At 34.4% G+C, this 17,702-nt stretch overlaps 1 protein-coding gene and 1 long non-coding RNA gene across 8 annotated transcripts in view; one reads left to right on the top strand and one right to left on the bottom strand.

Annotated features, from left to right (window-relative positions):
- DLC1 (DLC1 Rho GTPase activating protein) overlaps positions 1-17,702 on the bottom strand; it is a 351,657-nt gene that overhangs the window by 204,593 nt on the left and 129,362 nt on the right. The gene's annotated exons all lie outside the window — the stretch shown is intronic.
- LOC107504131 overlaps positions 1-17,702 on the top strand; it is a 124,552-nt gene that overhangs the window by 51,278 nt on the left and 55,572 nt on the right. For 2 of the 5 annotated variants that reach the window (XR_004953350.1, XR_004953351.1), the window contains exon 3: positions 5,138-6,004. This is a non-coding gene — a long non-coding RNA (uncharacterized LOC107504131). Of the gene's footprint in view, positions 1-5,137; positions 11,103-17,702 lie in introns of those variants that run through there. The other 3 variants (XR_004953348.1, XR_004953347.1, XR_004953349.1) reach the window with 2 other exon arrangements.

Genomic DNA, 17,702 nt, shown 5'->3' with positions numbered 1-17,702 from the left:
AAGGGCAGGTTGTCTAGACCCTGACTGAAGTTTCTCAAAGCATATTTGAAATAAACATTCTATTTTTCCTCATGGCGAAGTCATCTTTTGGTTAAGCTGATTGAAACTGCTGTTATTCATAAGAATGAATCTCAAGAACTGCAGGATAATTACATAATATTTCTGCATTGTTGAAAATACTAATAACAAACTATTCAGGCCAAAATTAACCTGTCGTTCTATGGAGCTATAGCACTAGTTCAATTATCACACTACATAAAGTCTGCCATAAGTACATGGTAATATAAAGAAGTTGATCAATCAATATGCATTGGACCTATAGTAAAACATGTATAATTATAACTTTATTAATTTCAAAGTAACCTTATTTTTTGGACAAAAGAATAAGTTTTCATTCACAGTTATCTTGCAAATTATGAAAAAATTACATTTTCATTTATGAAAGTAAAATGTATTACAATTAAATTTGACTTTTAGCTGAGAGGAGAAAAAATATGATATTCAGAATCTTCTCAAAAATTGAAAAGAGTGCATATTTCTAAAGTTTATCTTTGTTTTGAAACTGAGTTATTTAAAGTAACAACTGAGTTATTTTCCTTCTAAAAGTCAACTTTTACATTCAACTTTACTTTCAGTAGGAGCTGGAGACCATTCATCTCGATCTATGAAGCATATTCTATAGTTTGCTAAAATCCACGGAAGCAGAATCTTTAATAAAGTTTATTATTCTTACAAATACTCAGTTTTAAAATGAAGTAGCTTGGCTATGAGATAATATGATTTATTATTGGGACTGGAGGTAGAATTACAAAGGTAGAAATTATAATATATTAATATACATTATGGTATTTATTAAGTTATTTTAATATTCCTAATATTCCAGGCTAGGAGAAATAATAACTTTAAGGAAAGTTTTTTAACTCTCCAAAAGAGAAGTGCTATATTTCTCAATGCATGAAATTAGCTTGTGATTTGAAGTTAAGTTTTTAGCTACTGATACCTTACAGAGATAAATCAGTCAAGATTAAGCAGTTGTGTTGGCCCACATAGCTGAACTATGTGTTCTGTTATGGGGATCTGCAGTGTAGCCAAAAAGATCTGGACTTGTTAAAAGACTGGGTTTGAAGACAAGCTCTTTCACTTACTAGCTACATGTTCTTGGCTTTTACCTTATCTTCTTTATCTATAAAATAAGAGTAACCATAGTACTTACAGGGTCGTTGTGATGGTTATTTAAAAAATCTAAAAACACTATGTAGTATGACACTCGAATATAAATTGATATTATTGTTATGTGAAATTAATAGTACCTTGAGAAGACAAAATCAAAACATTAAATCTGGTGTCACATTTGGCACTTTTTCTAATATATTTTAGATATATCAATCATTGAATAGAAGCAAATGATTTACTAAATGATCAGTCAAAGGAAATGAAATGGGAAAACATAAACAAAGTAAAAACAAAATCAATTGTTTCTGGCCAAAGACAGGAAGAAAAGCATAGCCTTCTTGGAGGGAAAAATAGAAGTAGAATGAAGACTTGTTCAAATACTTGCTTGAAATACCTTTATTGTAGAGCTGAATTCCAGGACATTATACAAATATTTAGTTTCTTTATATTTCTGCTATATGAAAATCTCGACTATGTAACATACAAATGAAGGTTTATATGAAAGAGTATAGTATATGAATACTATTTTCATAACATTAGACATTGGAAATACGGTTTTTGAGTTCAAGGAGATATTTCTGATTCAATTAGGTTTATTTTTAAATTAAATTACTCTTTATCTGCTTCATTTCAGAATAATAAATTACCTCATTTGTAATTAAGGATGAATTCACTCACGGTTATGTAAAATAATTGGTCCAATATTTTCAAAGATCATGATTCAGGGTAATAGCATATTCTAAGAAATTTGTATTTCGTAATTATTTTTAATACCTTGATTTGATTTGATAATCATATTAGCATCTTGGATTGTAAATGGTAAATAGGTGAAAAAATAAGGGGACAGAAATAAGATTCTGAAGTCTCATCACATTGTTCAACTTTATTGCATATATATCAGAGAATTTAGGAGGATAAGAAAAAATAAAGAGAACTGAATTTCCAAGATAATGTATATGTTGCAATATGTATATACATAATTATAGCTATTAAGCACCGCATCCACAAATTTGGGTAAAATAAGACTAGAAAGTCAAATGTTACTGATGTTCAACAGGAATAGATTCAGAGCAACAAAGAAAAGCTCAATATTGTATTAACTAAATTACTGAATTAAACAAGTTTGTAGTGTCAACAAATCCCATTCTTTCTACTTCTACTGATATAAACTGCATGAAAAAAATATTTCACATAATACTAACTGTATATGCAATTTTGATGAATTAGACTTTCTTCATTTTTTCTTTTCTTCATCTAATATGACTGATCCTTTACTACAAGTTGAATAATATCCTTCAATGTTACTAGACTAACAGTACAGCTTGAAGAACTTAATATCTTTGTTGAATTGGCAGTTATATTCAAGATTGCCGTAACATTATCTTTGGTGGAATTTAAAGAATTGGTGCAGTTTAAAGAAGCTGAACTGGTTGTAGTTTTGCCCCAACTTGCTTTTGACTTTAGACAAGTCAGTTGGCTTGTCTGCCCCTCAGAATCCACCTCCTGGGAACTGGGATTGTACCCTCATCCAATCACAGGTTTATTGGGAGTTGAAGTGAGATAATATGTGTTCAAAACGGTTAAAAATAAACTAGGTTAACAATGTCATGATTAAAAAAAGTTATTACTTTAGTTTAACTGAAAATAATTGTGGTTGAGTTTGTAGTTACCACCTTAACTGAAGTAAAATTTTGAAGTTAAGGACTGGGGCATGGGAGCAGGGAAACACTGGCAATTACTGCTGTAAAAATAGAGAAACTGTCCTTAACATATCCAGTCATATTACATATTACAGAATGTATGGATACCAGGTTTGGAAACCAATTGAGAAAATCAATATTTAGTGAGCATTTATTCTTTACCAGTATACCTCCTTTTTATGAAGACACAAAGGTGAATAAACCCTGATTCCTGACCCTGAGAAGTTCAGTCTTGTGAAATTCATTTCACATGTCCACACATCTCAGCTAGGCAAGGAAGACGAGTCAGATGTTCTTGAAGGGCTCATCCCTGTCTGACATGCCATGGCTCTGCTCCCAGATCACAGAAGGTAGCTAACAAGTCAACTGGCAACTTGTGAGCGTCGGCCTACTCAATTCTGGAAACAATGGGTGGAGTAACAACAAATAGCCTTTATCATTTGTTTATGGAAATCAAAGAATTCCACAATATCAGCAATTGTTATGAAAATCTATAATTTTACTTTTGTATGCTGCTTTGTTTTCTCCTCACCTCTAAATGTCTGTGAATTAATCAAGCCATTAAACCAGACTTCATTGATTTGGATTCCTTTTTTACTAGAATCACGTCATATACAACGATGCATATATTTAGTAATAAGACAGAGACATTTCCATAAGAGTAGGAGCTCAGTAAATACTTGTGCAATGATTAATATTGAACTGATTAACTGAACCATCTTCTTGCTTGTCAAATAAGAATTTACAGATTAAACTACCTTTATCATAGAGTTGCTGCGAGGTTAAAAGACAATGAGATGATGCATATAAGAACAGCTTTCAAAATTAAAATGGTCCTACAAAGGGATAGACGTGTACAAACGATACTGTCGTTGGCCTATATGGCACTGTGCATGACTTTTCTAGCCTCTGGCACAATCTTTGTAGGGTATTTAAAAGAACGATGTGATGCATGTGAAACAGTTAGCGAGTGCCAGGCAAATAGCAACTGCTCAAGATATAAAGTATTATCTTTCAGTTCTCTGGTTTCAGTTTACCAATTTTTCCTTTTAGAAAGTACGTCTTTAGAAATCATCAAATCAGACAATAGATCACAATTTAGTATTCTAGGTATTTTGTTGATATTCGTGTATGTTTTTAAATTGCACTTGTTTTCTGGCATAATACAGAGAAAAGATGCCCTGTTGTTATTTTGCTGTTTTGAAATAAGAAGAGTGGATGGCTCTTATCTTCTAAAATTTTTTAAGAATCAGAGATTCTTTTGGATTTAAGGTTAAAAGCTCATTACTGCAAAACTCAATCTGAACATATGCAAAACAGCATTCTTAACCTGGGGCCCTTAGTTTTTGAACCCTTAAAATTGCAGTCACCTTTATTTGTGTATATATACATTTATTTCTTAAGAAAATAATCCCTAGCTTTCATAAATACATGAAGAATAGTAATTCTCTCCAAATTAAGAATGATTGGTATAGAAAGTCCACAACAATTTAACAGTTTATAGTGTGTTTCATTCGTGGCTCAAGGGTTCATTCACATTCATTTCTTCCTTTTTTCCTTTACCAATCACTTAACAAATATTGATTGAATGACTGCTATAAATTTAGAGCAGTGAGAATTCAGCAGTGAATAAAACATATAAAGGCCCTGCTATTCTCATTGGACATTTATTCTAGAGAGGGAGGATGGACAAAAGCAATTAATAAAATGTAACATAAAATTGAATAGCAACAAGTGTTATGGAAGAAAATAAAACAGAGTTGGGGGTAAAGCATAATAGATTGGGCGGGGTGTAGTCTTAGGGCCTCAGACTGGGGCTCAGGGAAATCTCTCTGGTGAGGTGACCTCACAGCAGAGGCCTAAATGAAAGGCAGGAGAAAACCATCCACGTATCTAAGTGAAGAGCATTCCAGGCACTCTTTTGGGATAGATTTCATCTTGAATTTTTTACACTGACTCTTCCCTTGCCTATAGTTCTGCTTACTTTTATTGCAACTCTTTTTGGTTGTTTTTCTTTCATAGACCCAATGGATGTGAATTTCTGCTCGCAATTTCCTTTCCTGTAAAATGAGGGTGCTTGACGAGCTGATTCCTTCAAATGTTAACATGCCGTGGTGCCTATTGTTGTTTTATCGTGTTTATAAACTTCACATTTCAAAGTCCTCCCAAACTCAGTAGTAATCTGACCTAGGCCATAAATTTCATAACTATTCACCCACCAAAGGTTCACAAAAAAGTAAAATGTACGTCCTTTGCTTCTGAAGGGCTTGAAATCTAATGGCGATCTCCCGGGAAGTTAAACTGCGCCTGTGGCTGCATCCAACGGTGAGTGAATTGCGCTTATTCCGTGGGGTGATTTTATCAGCATCTAAGTCTGACTGGAGGTTTAGGGTTCCCCAAGTTGCACACTGACAAAGGCTTATTCTCATCAAGCTACAGGGATATCAAGGATCAATATTGTTCCTTTGAGATTCATGCTGGGGGAAACGCTGTGTGAGGTTGGATTCGAGTAAAATAATGGGCAGAGGATCACATTTCGGTAAAAGTACTGTTTTTCCTGTTGAACCAATTTCTGTAGCTTATAACAACAACACTCTACAAAAGAAACTAGTAACAAACTGATTGCAGAAAAGAAAAAAAGGGAAAGGAAAAGACAGGCCTCAAGAAATTGGGAGGCTTGATGAATGATTCCATATATACAGAACCACTGGGAATTGTTTAGTCTCTACTTTTTTTCTGTCAAACTGAGACTAGCCCACAGACAGGAATGAAGTCAGGGAAGGGTAATGCAGCTGTCACTCACACTTGGGTGTGGGACGTGCTGTGCCTTTGGCGTAGAGCAGGTTCCTGAACTCCAGTGTACATCAGGATTCCCTAGGGGCTTGTCGAAGCACGGGTCACTGGGCCCCAGGTATAGTCTCTACGGCCTAAGAATTATTATTATTTTTTTAATTTCCTAGGTGATGCTGATGGTGCTAGGCCAAGTTCTGAGAATTGTTGTTTTAGAGAATTCCTAGATAAATCCTGATCGAAGAGCTGCCCCTGGGCCACCCAGTGTGTCATGCAGTTGGGATGTTGAAAGGAATCCTCACAGAAGACCATGAAGCAGGGTGGCTGAGACAGTGACTACAGTAAGTGAAATAGGAAGACTCAGCTTCCTGGTATGCAGCTGCTGAGATGCCAGATGCTTTGCAAACATCGTGTAGCACTTAGGTTGGTGCCCCGGGGAGGAACAGGCCACACTGAGGCCAGCCAAGGGCAGGCTGATCACATCTGTACCCAAAGTGTAAAGCACCAAGAGCCATTCACCAGATTCTCTCATCACATGTGAATGAGATGAGCTAATTTGTCAGATAAACAATCTTTCAATAAGCAAAATATTAAAATACCTAAGCATTTGCCATTCTATATGCCAGGTGATAGTTATTCTAGCAATAAAGAGACTCTAAACTGAAATGCATCAGATCAAGAGGATACATTCAGCAAGTGTGAGTTAAAAGAGTTTATTTGCTTTCACTCTGTGAATTCCAAACTAAAAACCATTTCTGTTCTTGAAGAATCTAAAAATGATTGATAAGCTATGACAAAATAAAAGTAATGCCATACGTCTTCCGCTTGGTAATAAATAAAAGTAATACATGACAGGGATTAGAAACTACCTTATTTATAAACCATTCAATGCTTATACTAAAAAAAGTTATTACTTTATATGTCAGGAAAAATCTGCTTAAAATTCATAGCAAATTTGGAGAAAACTGGAAAATTCTATATGATTAGAATAGCATGAAAAACAGTTTGGTCAAGCAAGGGCTATGTGTTAGTTAATTTTATGTGTCGACAGCCTAGTTTATGGTGCCAGTTGTTTGATCAAACACAAGTCCAGAAGGCATTTTTTTTTTTTATGTGATCAATGTTTAAATCAGTTGACTTTCAGTAAAGCTTACTACTACTCTTCATAATGTCAGTGGGCCTCATCCACTCAGTTGAAGGCCTTAAGAACAAAGACTAAATTTTCCCAAATAAGGAATTTTAGCTCATGACTGCACCATAGAAACCTTGCCTAATTTTCCTCCCTGCTGTTCTACAGAATTTGAACAATATCAACCTTTTCAAAACTGAATATCTAGCCTGCCAGTCTGCCTTATAAATTTCAGACTTGCGAGCTCCCACTGCCATAAGAGCCAATTCTTTAAAATAAATCTCTCTCTGTCTCTGTTTGCTTTTCTGTCTTGGTGTTTCTCTTTCTCTCTGTCTTTTGCTTCTCTCTCTCCTTTTGTTCTCTCTCCTCTCTCTCTCTCTTTCTCTCTCTCTTCCATATATTTATATGACAAGAGAAAAATGCTGAAATGTCCTAAATTAGATAACAGCAGGCCAGAATGTGGAAAGAAGAGACTAGGAGCTAATCAATCATTTAACAGATCTTATTGGTTTTGACATCTGCCACAAAACAAGGCCAGCAAACAGTTCTTGGAAAACGATGGTAGAAATGGTTACTGATGAAATAATGCATGAGGTTGGCCCATATCCCTCTGTAGCTATTATGAAGAAGAAGATACTCATAATAACAAAAGCCAGTTACCTGACAGGAAAGCAAGTGTGGGCAAAGTCATTGGGTAGATTTTTTTTTTTTCTTCTGGCTCAGTAAATAAGGAAGGAAAATAACCATAGAAGTATGTTTTGTATTGTAATTAGTCATAGTTTGCATGTGGTGTGAAAGGGAAAAAAAATCTAATTGTGTACATATATTTAACCTTGTAAGTTTAGTCAACTTCAAATTATTTTACTATTCCGCCGAATTGGATAATGAGAAATGATAGTTATTCTAGTAGACTGAGAAGGCAAATAGTATATAAAATCCTAGAACGGTGAAGTAGAACAGGGATTTAGAGCTCTCCCTCCCCCTTATTTTGCACGTGAGGAGAGTAATCCTCAGAGGAGAGACACGCTTGTCCATGTATGGTAGAAGAGCTGGCAGAAGTTGTGATAAAACCTGAGAGGAGAGGAAACCTTGGGGATGGAACTCATAAACCTGTTTTTTCCCTCCCCAACAATACCCACCTGTTGTGTATTGTGCCTCACATGCCCGGAGTAGCTGTAGTAACAAACAAATTGAGAATTATAAAGACAGCCAATTTCTAGAGTGAAAACAAAAAAATCATTAAGGCAGGGAAAGAAAGGAAATAAAAGTCCTTGAAGCAGCAGCTAAAGGCTTCCTTGGCAGTGACAGTGAGAGCGAAGGAGCCTAGAGACAGTTCCGAGGTGGGGGGCGAGGGCGGCATGAAGGATTCCTTGGAAGAGATAATCTACTTATGAGGTTAATTGAGAGCTGGTTGGAGTAAGTTTTCATTCACACTTTTGAACAGAACAGTAAGCTAGGATAAAAAGGAAAAGTTTCAATTTTATCTTAGAAAAACAGGACTTGTAACTTTTGGTGTTATTATTTAAGGCGTTATTCATATAAACGTAATAACCATGCAAATTAGTTATTTGGAAGTTTTGCACTGTGCATCTGCCAAATGATACTGCATAAGCTAGATACCTTTTACTACATTAGGAAATGATTTCACAAGAATCTTACATATGGGAAAAAGCTCTTCTGAAAATATTTCTTGAATGGCATTTTGGAATAACATAGTATTATCCTTGGAGAATAATATGTCACCTGTCTCTAAAACTTGGAGAAACTTTGAGTGTACATATTTTTTTTTATGCAAAGAGATTCACAACAGTATTAGAAGAGGCTCTTTTAATTCAGCTAGAATTTTATAGCATATTTCAAGTTTACTGGTTTTGAGGGAAGAAAAATTTGTTCCCAATTGTAGTTTAGGATTTTCAATTAGCAGCAGGAATGAAATGTGGGCTTGTTTGAATCTCTAAGCAAGTTGTGGTCTAAACATTCACTTTCAAATCTGTTGTATGGGACTCTGAAATCATTTTCTTATAGACAAAACAACTGACATGGTGGCTGAATTGCCACGTTTACTCACAAAATCCCTTTAAACCGTCAGGTACCTAAAGTTGAACTGTTTTTCTTGTTCTTTGAAACATGAGCCTCAGGTACAAGAACTTGATGGCAAAGTGCACATAGTTCTTCTAATGTAACGGGATCATTGACCTTGCCATTGTGCAGACTGGGGGTGTGTCCGGGAAGGAGGTGATGGAGGGGTGGGGTCGTGTAAACCCTCACTTCACACTCTCTTTTTTGTTTTGTGGTCCCTGTCATTGGTTTTCTTGCTTCTCTTTTTTTCAAGTGCAGCAGATATTTCTGACAAGGTTTTATCTCTTCCTGAGCTCAAAACAAAAGGCAATGTACCTAAAACCAGATAGATTATTCCCACCTCTGCCAAATGTTTTAGAAAACGAAGGGGAAACAATAAGGTAATCAATAAATCATTCTCACTAGTCCGTTCTTTTCTCTTGCTTTATGAAAAACAAAATCACATTTTGTTAATAATGATGATGAAGAAAAGTGATCTACATTTCTGAGGAGAATCAGAAACAGAGAGCCCCAGGCATGATGTCACTAGAGCTTAAGGATGTGTAGGTACTTTGGGACCAAGAGCAGCAGGGCTGGGCAAAGTTGAGATAGCCATGTTGGAGTTAGGACACAAGGAAGGTGCAGGTCTGGAAGTTTAATCTCTTATGCAACATACAGCCCATTCTATACCGCATGTAGTGTACAAATTTAACCCTTGGTTAAATCAACTTGAGGGTTACAGGTTAGTCCTAGGTAGCAGAAGATAAAGACAGAAAGGAAGAAAGAAGTATCTGGAGTATTTCTGTGGCCAATTCCAAAAGGTCTGGGCTGTAAACAAATCAGGAAAAAATGACGAATAACCAACAGTCCTCCTTTGGACACAGAAGCCTGAGAAGCTCATTTCAGTATGTATGGATAAAGTGCTTTCTATAGGAATGTAGAGTAGGACTCCTAATCTTCCAAGAGAGGGAAGTAAAAAAAAAAAGCTTCCTGGAGCAGATCTCACTTGCAGAAATATTTTGTAACTGGAGGGGGCAGAAAAAGGTACATGGTAAGGTAAGGAGGTAGAAGAAAGCATGACCTCTATGAGGATGGTATGTATGAGCTTGACGATTGCTGGAACTTAAGGTACATTATGTGGCAGTGCATGCGAAACCAAGCTAGAGAGATAAGATCATTCAGGGCTGTGAGACACATGAAGGAAGTTGGATAGTATTCTCCAGAGCATAAAGAGCTACTAAAGTTTAAGCAGAAATAACATTGAGAGCTCAGCATTTTGGATGGATGAACTGGTAGTGTATTGGAAACAGATTTAAAGATGACAGACTGGAAAGGATACCAGTAGGAGGCTGTTGCAAGAGTCCATAAGAAAGATAACAAAGAGTTTTTGAGGACTGTTGTTAGAGTGTTGATAGCAGGAACAGGGGTCATGGTTTCTGATAAAAAAAAAAAATTTAGGTACTTCTGGTTAATATGACTGAATATTCACATTCATTAATCTTAGATCCCTCCTCCACATTGTTAAAGTAAAAAGAAAGAAAGAAAGAAAGAAAGAAAGAAAGAAAGAAAGAAAGAAAGAAAGAAAGAAAGAAAGAAAGAAAGAAAAAATGGACAGGAAAGTGACAGAAGAACACAGATAAAGCAGCCCATATCAATAACATTTTACTCTGGAAAATAGATGGACTGTTGATAGCTACTTATTGGCTATGGAAAGCCATATTATCTGCCTGCTGGGGGTAGGGGAGTCAGTAAAAACGAAAAATATTTTTTTGAGTTTCAGAAAACCAGAATGTGCTCAGTATTTGGAGGCATCAGTTCCTGGGAAGGGGCAAATGAGGATGAAAAAATGAGAAATGACTATATGTAACAGTTAAATTCTTAGATCCCTCCTATTCCCATTCCAACATAGATGCTACAATCATCTTTTAGTGACTTATCTTTATATGTAAACATAGAGCCAAAGAGATATATAGAGAAGGCTGCTAACATAAAAGGCAGAATAATAAAAAATACACACAAAAAATAAAATTTGGAGAAAACAGACAATGCAAGGAAGAAAAGAAACTGCAAAGAAAACAAAATTAGAATTAATGGAGAAGTGATAAAAATATAATAAGAACCAGATGCTCTAGAAAAGGACTGTGCAGAAAACATGAAAGGTCTCATGTATTTTTTTAAACAGAAATTTAAAAATTCAGTAAAGTGTTGAGAAATAAATTAGAAAAAAAAAATTCCCAGAAAGAAGATGAAAATGACTGAGACAGAAAGTGGAAGACAGAGATTAAAAAAAAAATAGAGGGTAAGCCCAAGAGGTCTAATATGTAAATAATAGGAGATAAGGAAAGAGAACATGAAAATCAAGAGGAAGAAATTATTTTACAAGTACAAGAATGAGTTTTTAGACAAAAAAGTTTCTAGAAAAAAAATTAAGAGGACAAAAAAGGAACAGAATAACATTAAGGCACCTCATTGTAAATCCTCATTATATTAGAGATAAATGGAAGAATCTAAATTTTTATAGAAAATATGAAAACAGATTACAATAGGATTGGGAATCAGAGTGACACTAAACTTAAGAGCAAAATTGCAAGCTAGAAGGTAATCAATTAAAATTTAGAAATTTTAGGAGAAAATTATTTCAGCCTTGATTCTATACTTAAATACACTATCAATAAAGTATCGGGACAGATTAAAAGCATTTTGAAACATGACAATTAATTTTTTAAAAAATGACATTTCATGAACTATTTCTTAGGAAGCTATTGGAGAATCTGCTCCATCATAACAAGGAGGTAAACTAAAAAGGGGAATATAAATGAATTCTAAGAAACAGGGGATCCAACCCAGGATAGGCCAAAGAGAATACCCTTAATGATGGTAACAGGTTGTAGCTGAGAAAAGGAATAGATAACATAATTTACAGAGAAGCAGAAAAACAGAATGCTCCATGAGAAATATCCTCAAAAAGAAGAAGAAGAAAAAAAGACAAAATAAACCTTTTAGACTACTAGACCAATGATATCAACATATAAGAAGTTTTACAGCTCTAGCAGAGCTTGGAAATAAATATGTGAAAGAATACAGAAGATAAGTCTTGTAGCCATGAAAGGAAATAAATAAGGGAAAATAATGTTATTTCAAATACGGGATTATAATATTATGATATTATGGTATATGTGGGTATGTGGTACAGGACAGCTAAATTCTTATCTTTTATACTAAATAACAAAAGGGAAAACATCAAAAAATATCAGTTAAATGTGTTATTTGGAAATATAGAAGCAAATATTAATAGAATCAGCAAAACAAAAACAAAAACAAAAGAAAACCCCTGAAAACGATTGCTTTGGGGAGCAGAAATCAGGAGAGGAGAGGATGAAGTAGGGGTTTGTTAATTTATGTTATCCACGGATACGAATAAAAAGTAAATATCACAAAAGGAAACAGAGCCAAAATCATTTGGATTTGATGTAGACTGGGAAGGTGAGGTCAGTAAGGTAGAAGAAACCTGAAGTCCTAGTTTTCTAGATGAACGATTAGGCACTGTAAAGCTGATAACGGGAAAGCAGGATCTGGTGGTAAGAGTATGGGTAGGAACAAGAAGATAGGTTGCACTTTAGATATCCTGTGTTTGAAGGTAGATGAGGCCTCAGGACGATTGGATCTAACTGTATCAGGACTCTATCTCTCTTCTTTACTTCTTTTATTTGCTAACTTTAATCTCTGAGACCGGCTTCTCTTTGAAATTGGAACATGGCTGTAAGCATATTAAAAATTACGTCTTTTAGTTTGTGATCAGAAACTAAACTAAGCAGTCTTGTTTGATGAGTCTGAAAAATTCTGGAGGTATTATGGTGATCCAAGCCAGAAGCTAGAACTGTTACTAGGACAAAGTAATTAGAAGATGAAAGTATTATATACCGCATCTATAATTTTTCTTAAAATTGTATTCCCTTCTTTCAAGGTCCACCTCTAGATGTACCTTAATGACAGATGTTATAACTGCCTTGACTGGAACTCACTTAGCCTTCCTCTGTACCACTCATTGCGTTATTACTTGTATGTCCTTTAACATTTATTGCACTTAAACTTTTTTTCATGTGTATATATTCTCCTCTCCAAAATTAAGCTTTTTATGTGAAAGTTTAAGTATAACTATAAAGAAATACATCAGAAGTTTATATCTAAATGAGATTTTTTCATGTTAGAACAGTAAACTTGAAAGTTTGCAGATTCTAATGACTTCATTGCGGTCATTGGCCCATTAATGATGGGGATACGTTCTGAGAAATGCATTGTTAGGTGATTTCATCCTGTGTGAACATCACAGAGCACACTTACACAAATCTGGATGCTATTGCCTATACATGCCTAAACTATACGGTATAGCTTATTGCTCCTAGCCTATAAGCCTGCACGGCATGTTACCATACAAAACACCATGAGACTAAATCAAGCACAAGAGAAAACGATACAATCAAGAGATGCATGAGATGCATGAGATGCATGAGATGTCTGAACCAGCTGCCAGCTTAATATGGCCTACTGTTTTACAGCAAACTTGTTTTTATAAGTAGGAAGTGTAAACTATAAAATAATGATAAAAAGTATAATATAGTAAATACATAAACCAGTAACGTAGTCTTTAGTATCATTATTTAGAACTATGTACTATACATAATTATACATGTTATACTTTTATATGGCTGTCAGTGCAGTAGGTCTGGTTACATCAACATCACCCAAAACATGTTAATGATGTGTTGTACTATGCAGTTACCATGTCTATGACATCACTAGGTGATGTGACTTTTTCAGCTCCATTATAATTTTATAGAACTACCTTCATATAAGTGGTCCGTCATTGACTCATAGCTTGCACTCATAGCTTACTAAGGAGACATTCTTTATATAGTCACTGCTTTCAAACTTACTACTCATTCTTTTGATATTGTCTTGAAATATTTGTCCTTTTCAAGATAATTTTATTTTTAAACACTAGATAAATTCTTTTAATCTAGCAATAGGTTTCCTGAAGTAGATTTTTAAAAGTAGATGCACATTTGACTTTGATTTAGATTTTTGAAAGGGATAAATTCAGAGACACTTTTCATGAATAAGGTAGGTGACTATAATGTAATGTTATCTTCAGTGATTTGTAAATTGACTTTGAAAGTTTTTCTAAAGGAGTTTCAAATATTTTTAAACAATGAGGCTATTTATGTAGTAAACACTTATCTAGTATTTATTATATACCAAGTATGGTTTAAGTGCTTTATATATATTAATTCACTTATCCCTACAATTAACTTATGAGGAAGGTATTACGATTATCTCCATTTTATAGATGAAGAAACTGAAGCAAAAAAGAATTTAAGCAGCTTTTGTCACAAACTAGGAATTAGAGTTGGGATTCAGTTCCAAATCCATGTACTTCACCTTTGCAGGTATGCTATAATGTCTTTGTAATGTTAATTTTTCCAATATAATCAATCACAAATAAAGGGGTTACATACTTGTGCCTTCAAGCCAAATTTATGCTCTCCAGTTTTTATACAGCCTGTAAGCTACATTTCTTGACATTTGAAAAACAATAAAAAAGGAAGAACATATTGTGGTACATGAATATTATATGAAATTGAAATATTAGTGTCCACAAAAAAGGTTTTTTGGAACACATCCCTGTACATCGATTTGTATATTGTCCATGCTGCTTTTGCAATCCAAGAGTGGAACTAAGTAGTTGCAACAGAGACTGAATAGCCCACAAAGCCTAAAATATTTACTATTTGATCCTTTATAAAAAAGTTTGCTGACTCCTGACTTAAAAGAATAATAATTATCTGGATGTCTATGTTCTGACATATTTCTCAAAAGAAATTCCAAAAGAAATCAGTTTCGGTAGTTTATACTGTAGTGATTGGATTTGACATTGCTTATGTTAAATTAAATTATTTCTCATGTATATAATATCATATATCCATTCATTCAATAAATGTTTAATTCACATATGACAGATATTACTTATAGAAAAATGAAAAAATCATGAAACTATAGAGTAAAATAAAACTGTAGTATCATTACTGTCAGTTCTAATGCTCTCAAACATTTGTATAGAGCTTTGCACACTGTTAAGAAATCAATAAACTTTTATTAGTAATTAATTTTGTTGTATTTTACATGTAGAACGTTTCTCATGTGCTGAATGGCTCCATATGCTTATAAAGAGATAAAAGAAAAACCACGTAGACACAGCTTTATGATGAAAAACAAAAATAAAATAAAACACTAAATGCAACTGGAAAGAGGCAAAAGGCACTGTGGCTGAAGGCAGGTCTTGGAGCCAGACTGTCTACCTCCAAATTCTGTTACACAACTTCCTTTCAACCCAACTCACACACAGAAGCACTCAATTGAATGAGTCTCCCCCTCTCCCTGGCTTCAGTTTCCTCATCTGTAAACTTACGTGTTTGAGAGGAAAGGACCTTTAAAATCTCAAAGGATTTTATAAACATATAAGTTCAGAATAGGGAACAGATATGATGCTTTTTTATTTTTAACATTTCTTTTAAAAAACATTGTTTGGTGTGGTATAAGATACCAAGCAGATAAGAATGAGGTTAAATAAATATTTATCATTGGCTAAACATTAACCATTGCTTTGTAATAGTAGATGAATTCTTTTATCCTTTTAAAAATCAGAATGTTCATTCATGTGTGAATAAACATATTGGTCCTTTTGTTTCTCAAAGTTAAGTAACATATATAATAATAGAGATATATTTGATACCTAAAGACATTGTCCAGAACTATAGTTAAGGCTGAGTAATTTTTATTAAATAAAAATATCTGGAAATTCTCTTTTTATTATTCAATTCACAACATGATTCACTTAGAGACATGCAGAGACGTAGAGCTCATTTTGGATGAATATTTTGCATCTAGAGTTTTAACTTTTATTATGTCAATTAGATATAACAAAAATAATTTAAGAGGCTATCAATAAGATACTGCATGAGAAAATATTCACGTCATTTAAAATAAAGTTACGTCTTGTTAAACACGAATTTATTTTGAAACTTTAGCTTCTTGGGGTAGTTGAGTTAAGGTAATTGGTTAAAAACACTTTCAATTAAAGGGCAAATTTCTGTTATCTTTGTTGGCTGCTGAATAGTGTGTGAGTGTGTGTGTGTGCGCGTGCACACACATGCACTTCTGTGACACATATGAGCCATGAACATAGGCTCATATTCACATACACATACCTAGAAAGTCATCATATGGAAAAGGAAGTTAAGGGGGATTTTTTTGTCCAGTAAACTCCCAAAGTAAATTTACTTTTATGGTGTAAAAATAATTGCTTAATCCAGTCATTATTAGCTCCTTAATATTAATAGGATAATTGTCTTTTGGGAAAATGGGATAGCTGCGATTAAGAAAAAAAATAATTAAATTTGTGGCCAGAACATTTACACAACTGACCACACACCTACCAATAACATGAGTATTCTAAATCACCCAAATAATTGCCTCATTCTGTAGAGAGGATAAACAAAAGCTGAAATGTGCAGAAATCTACTTAAAAATTATCTCTGCAAGGCAACAACAAAGCCCCACAATAAATCCCTTTTACTAGAAAATTAAGCCCTCTTTTGTTTTTTTTAAGCTATACAAATTTCATGTTCCAGATGATATTGGTCTGCCTTGTTAGTTGTCCTTGTTAATGCAGATCACTTTGCACTGAATGCAGGCTAAAGGTGGCTCCACTCTTTGAGGCTATGACCCAGACAGAATACAGAAGTTAAGCCAAGCCAAGAACTCCCAGAGAAAGGAGTATAGATGGACATTCTAGTCAGGGGTTTCAGGCTATCTAAATAATTTTTTTTCTCAATAACACATGTAGCATTTTTTTCTGGGTCAGAAAATATGTTTGAACTCACATATAATATCCATAAAAGGTTTTTAGCACATTTTACTGCTTGTTTACTTCAAACAACAATAGATTACTTTTCTAAACCCCATCCAACTCTAAAGACCTATACTGTGTAAGTCAGTGGCACAGTTTTCAATTTACTCGGTGATGGTCAAGAGTGAAAGAGGCTAATGGATTTGTCCACGGACACATGCTTCTCCACATTTCAGCCCTTTGGGATTCTGACATCCAGTTGTACTGAGCTTTTCGTTTCAGTAATTGGCTGTGCTCTTTCGCTCCAGACCTTGGAACATGATGTTTCTTTTGCCTGAAAACTCATTCCATATTTCTTTGCTTGGCTGTTTCCTATACATGGACATCTCTTCATGTAGCATGGTTACTGGTACCTTTGATATGCCAACTCCTTCTAGGCCTAGGAAGCCATTCCTGGTCCTTCTAACCAGTTCATGCTTCATGTTTCCACAGCAACTTGTACTTTTCTGATAGCCCTGAACCCACCATTGTCTGTCACTGCTAGTTGCATTGTCTTATCAGCTTGGCCGTGAGCAGGAAATGTGTTTATCGTCCTCGCCTTTGTCTATTCCCAGGCATTAACACTGGCATCAAGTAGCTGCTGAAAAGATTCATGTGAGTGAATGCTAAAATAATCACCAAAGTTTTTAGGATGGGTGTGTATATATATAAAACTCCCTTAGAATTAAAAAAAAAAAAAAATTGAAATGAACTTGTTTGGTTGAAATTTATGTGCCAAATTCATGAGCCCAATTCATCATTTTTTTTTTGAATGACACTCACACTCACTGATGAAGTTTAAATGTACAGAAGTTTTAATCAATGAATTATTATTTCAACTAAAATATGATAAAGTTCAGATGTGTAGAAAATAAAAAGTTTAAATCAATGAATGTTATAATTTCAA

The sequence above is a fragment of the Rousettus aegyptiacus genome, unplaced genomic scaffold (assembly GCF_014176215.1).
Source record: "Rousettus aegyptiacus isolate mRouAeg1 unplaced genomic scaffold, mRouAeg1.p scaffold_m13_p_11, whole genome shotgun sequence".
Classification (NCBI taxonomy): domain Eukaryota; kingdom Metazoa; phylum Chordata; class Mammalia; order Chiroptera; family Pteropodidae; genus Rousettus; species Rousettus aegyptiacus.
The sequence above is the reverse complement of the archived record's forward strand: the minus strand, read 5'-3'. Positions and strand labels throughout refer to the sequence as shown.